The 4,809-nt window shown below is 47.6% G+C and overlaps 1 long non-coding RNA gene across 1 annotated transcript; it reads right to left on the bottom strand.

The window, feature by feature from the left end:
- Window positions 1-2,552: 2,552 nt before the first annotated feature.
- Window positions 2,553-3,024, bottom strand: LOC129160057 (uncharacterized). Its single transcript, XR_011521096.1, has 2 exons — window positions 2,919-3,024; window positions 2,553-2,593 (listed from the first exon to the last, which is right to left on the bottom strand). It is a non-coding gene; the product is annotated as an uncharacterized lncRNA (long non-coding RNA).
- Window positions 3,025-4,809: the final 1,785 nt, after the last annotated feature.

Here is a 4,809-nt window from a genome sequence, read left to right as displayed (position 1 = left end):
ACTCCTCGGGAGCTTCCAGCTCCTCCATCATCTTGGAGACGCCGAAGGCAAGAAGGGCGATGTTATTCCCTGCAGCGCCGGTCTGAAAGGCACACTGATGTGCGCGGTCGGTGAGCCGCGTCAGCAGCTGGTCATGTTTTGAAGCGGGAACAGCTCGCGGGCCAGCGAGGTGGTTCTTGGCGCCGAACAGCGAGGCCAAATCCGGCTCTAGTGGAGGAACGGACGGCCAGCCTTGGTCGGAAAACCCCTCGACCTTGGTGATGGGCGCATACATGGAGACTGGCGCCTTGAGCATGGCAGGCTCGGAGAAGGCGGCAGACCAGCAGCTCATAGCAGCGGGGAAGCGTGGCCAGACAGGGTCTGGACAGCGTGTCTGAGTTGCCCCGAAAATTCCCGCCAAATCATCCGCTTCAGGCAGGGCCGGTTCTGGCACAGCTAGCCCCTTGCGGGCTGCTGCCGCAGAAATGATGGCGGGCAGCTCCTGGAGCAGTGCTCTTACTGCTGGCAGGGAGGAGCGAGAAGCCACTGGGGCAGAAGGACCCGCTGAGCGAAGCTCGTCGACCTCCGTTATGTCTAGGAGGGATGCCGCCTCATCGTAGTTTTCGCTGTCTGTGACGTCATCCAGCCGGTTGAAGCCAGCCGGCTCCTGACCGGCATCGAAGAAAACCAAAGCCTTGTCCAGCGGGTAGGAGTCAGCCACCGGAAATTCTTCGTCGGCGGCGGGAGTGAAGTACTCGACCCGGCGAATCTTCTCCGCCACGGGCAGAGCGGCACAGAACGGGCACGAGGCCTGCGGGGTCAAGGCCAGGCCAGCGTGGTGAGCCCCGAGACAGACCTCACACTTAGTGTGCAGGTCGCCGCTGGAAATGGAGCCCGTCTGGCAGGTCGGGCAGGGTCTGTCGTCGCTGGACATGGCTGGTAAGTCGTCTTCGGTTAATTTTGCTCTTTTGGGATAATATTTGCTCTTTAATAAAGCTCTCAAGCTTGGCATGAAGAGAAAAAGGAGGTGAGCAGTGGGGTCACTGCGGTTATATACCATGAGGGGGCCCACTATTGGTGGGCGTACATTTAAGCTCTTCATGATTGGCTGATGCGGAGATCATCCTTCCAATAGCAGCTAGCTTAAGGGCTAAGACTAGACGAAATAGAACAAAAGAGACCACATCACTCTCCTTCTTACAGCTGAGTGTCTCCTTCTTACAGCTGAGTGTCTCCTTCTTACAGCTGAGTGTCACACACTAACAACAGGAACCTGCAGCCTCGATGCCCGGTCCTGCTCAATGTGCTGCTTTTGCCCCAAGTGAGCAGGACTTTTTCTCCTTTGATGACCAGGGAAGTGTCTCAGCTGATGCACTCATGTCAGTGGAAACAGAGGTAACATCTTACTTGAATTCTGCTCCTGTGATGGAAAGTCCTCATCATTTTCCAAGAATTAAAGAAATCGCACTCCGCTACAATGCACCAACGCCATCCAGCGCACCAGAACAAAACAGTAATATTGTAATGTAACATATTACTTTAAACAGGCAGTAACAAGTAATAATTACTATATTACAGTTTTGAAGTAACTTGCCCAACACTGGTCTTGGTCTTGAGCTGGAAAGGAAGTGAAACAGTTTAGAATGAGAGGCATGAGACCTTGAGATTAGGTTGTTGAGGGAGACTGTGTCTCCCCAGCTTGAGCAGAGCATCATGACCTTTAGGTCAGAAAACAGTCATTTCGTTCTGCTACAGTGCAAAGGGGGTGTGATCAACTTCCACACTTGAGAATCTGGACACCCTTTGCACTCGCACCCCTGGTCAGGTTCGTGCCGTTGAAGTACGAGTATCGAGATTAGGTCTACTTGGGATTAGGAATCCTGACGTCACAGACCATAAAAAGCAGGAATGGAAGAAGAGTTGGGAATTAGACCACACTTCTTTGGCATTACTGTTATTTTAAGTGGATTTATCCTGATAATCAGTTTGCCAAAGCTTCTTAAACAAGCAGGGTGTCAACGACCTGACTTTTAGTCCATTTGCCTGAAGTTCCTCACTTGTTGCATGAATACATGAAGACATTTGGACCTGCTGAGCCACCAGAGAGAAGACCGTGGACTCAGAGTGTCAGAGCTGCCAGCAAAGGGTCAGCGATCTCCTGAGAGACCTGGTTCTGGTTTCTACAGCGGCCCTGGGTGGTCCAATCACTGCAGGAGTAGCCACCATGACCTGAAATATTACAACCTGCTGTGAGTGTCGGCTTTCTGCTGCTACTGAAAACTAACTGAGTCAAAATGTGCAGTGAGGCAGCCAACACTCAGATGTGTGTGTTATTAAACTTCAGAGTGAGGTTCTGCCTGGCAGCACTCTCAGCTTCAGCCCAAAGAGGGAGCGCTTCTGGTGGGTCTGCAGGCCTTAAGGTACCAATTTCACATTATTATCAATAATAATAATAATAATAATTAGGAATAATTAGGGGTGCTGGATTGTGCTGTCCTCATCATACGTGCTCTATATGACTTGACAGTCAGATAAACGCCTCCTTGAACATCAAGACTCTGCAGACAGATGACTCCTTGTACACAGGTTTATTGACGTAGCAAGGAAGGTGAAACTGAAACATACAAATTATAATCAGTTCTGTTTCCTCTTAAACAAACACATTCAACAGAAATCAAATAAATCACTGTTTAACAATGAAATCAGCTGTACTCATTAACTTGTACTTTTAGTTTACATATTTTATATTTTTAACATGCCATGAATTATGTATTTATCTGTTGACTTATTTCAGTGAAGGGGTTAACACATATATCCGCCTTATAAACCCAAATTGGCAATGTTATTTCCCAGTGTGTAAATATATGTTTACAAAATATAATTTTCCCAAAAATAATGAACTAATATGACAAAGAATATATTTAACTTTCAATACATACCTACGATGCTAACAAAAAGCAGAAGACGTTTGCAGATGCAGCTGGATTGACTCGACTAACAACCTCCACTCTGTGCCATGTGCTTGCTTCCTGATTTCCTCACTCTATAGCCTATGCAACTTCCTGTGTCTGAGATCCAGTCCCTCTTAAAGCGACAGTACCATTTTTTCTAACAATGAGATTTAAACATTAATTCTTACGAAAACAAACAAGATTAACATTACATTTGCTCGTAGCAATACACTCCCCGCCTGGCGTGTATACACGTCACTAACAACTTCAACAGTTTGTATGACTAATCCTCTTTCGGAAGGAGAACTACTATCTCTGTAATAGGTCTACGATAGAGTGCAGTCCCTCCTGGTTTTACAATCTTCACTTCAACTTCCCGCACTTTTCCATCTTCACCTGGAAAAGTCTTCGTTATCAGTCCAGTGGGCCATTCGTTCCTTGCCAGGTCGTTATTTCTCAAAAGAACAATACTTCCTTCTGTCACGTTAGGTTGTGTAGACTGCCATTTCCTGCGTGGCTGAAGTGTGGGCAGATACTGCTTTTTCCATCTGTCCCAGAAAGTGTTGGACAAGTGTTGTACCTGGCGCCACTGAGACTTGTAGAGGTCAGACACTCCGAAGTCACCAACAGGAGCTGGAAGGACGTTTACCTTTTGAGTAAGAAGAGTGGCTGGAGTGAGCATGTACAAATCTTCAGGGTCATGTGTAACTGGCACCAGAGGCCTAGCGTTGATGATAGCCGCTACTTCTGCCATAAAGGTCACCAACACTTCATGGGTAAGTTTATCTTTTAGCTGAAGGAACATGGTGTCAAGTATTCTTCTTGCCAGGCCAATCATTCTCTCCCATGTACCACCATGATGGGAAGCATGGGGAGGATTAAAGATCCAGGTTATTCCCTCTTTCAAGAGGTAAGTGTTGATCGCTGAGTTGTCAATGTTTGAGGGTATATTTAACTCCTTGCAGGCTCCGACGAAATTAGTGCCACGGTCTGAACGTATGAGCTTGACTGGCCCTCGCACTGCAAGAAAACGCCTCAATGCATTGATGAAGCTTGATGCGTCAAGTGACTCGATGACCTCGATGTGAACAGCTCTTACACTCATACACGTAAATATTACAGCCCACCTTTTACTGTGTAACAGGCCACCTCTTGCACGACGTGAACAGATGTGCCATGGCCCGAACACATCCAGGCCCACATTTGTGAACGGAGGATCTGTAGTCAAACGATCTGTTGGAAGATTTGCCATCTTCTGGACACTCAAAGGAGCTCTTAGTCGTCTACAGGTGACACACTGGTTGATGATGCTGCTAACCCTTCTTTTACAGCCAATTATCCAAAATCCTGATGTCCGAATAGCTCCTTCCGTGTAATGGCGGCCTTGATGGTGTACTTGTTCATGATGGTGTCTTATTATCAAGGTTGCAACATGGTGTTTCCCAGGGACGATCAATGGATTCTTTTCGACTTGCCCAAGAGTGGAATGGACGAGACGGCCCCCAACTCTGAGAAGTCCATCTTTGTCGATGAATGGGTCCAGTCTGTAGAGAGGGCTGCCTTTAGGAATTCTTTCTGACTTCTGAATGCACTTGATCTCTTCAGCATAGATTTCCTCCTGCACCGTACGCACAATAACGTTTGCAGCTTGGTCGATTTCCTTCACAGTTACCTTTGTCTTACAGCAATGCCAGCCTTTGCAGGATTGGACCTCCCTTTTCGCTGTGCTGAACATCTTTGCTATGTGCAACAGCCGAGCCATGGTCTGAGTGAGAGAGTTCCATGCAGAGAACTTGGTGAAGCGTTCACTACCAATGTTTTTTGAAGACACTGTGGTAGACAGGGTAGACACCCAAGGCCTCACATCTGGGTCTGCAAC

The sequence above is a fragment of the Nothobranchius furzeri genome, chromosome 1 (assembly GCF_043380555.1).
Source record: "Nothobranchius furzeri strain GRZ-AD chromosome 1, NfurGRZ-RIMD1, whole genome shotgun sequence".
Classification (NCBI taxonomy): Eukaryota; Metazoa; Chordata; class Actinopteri; order Cyprinodontiformes; family Nothobranchiidae; genus Nothobranchius; species Nothobranchius furzeri.
This window is presented reverse-complemented; position numbering and strand designations above follow the sequence as displayed.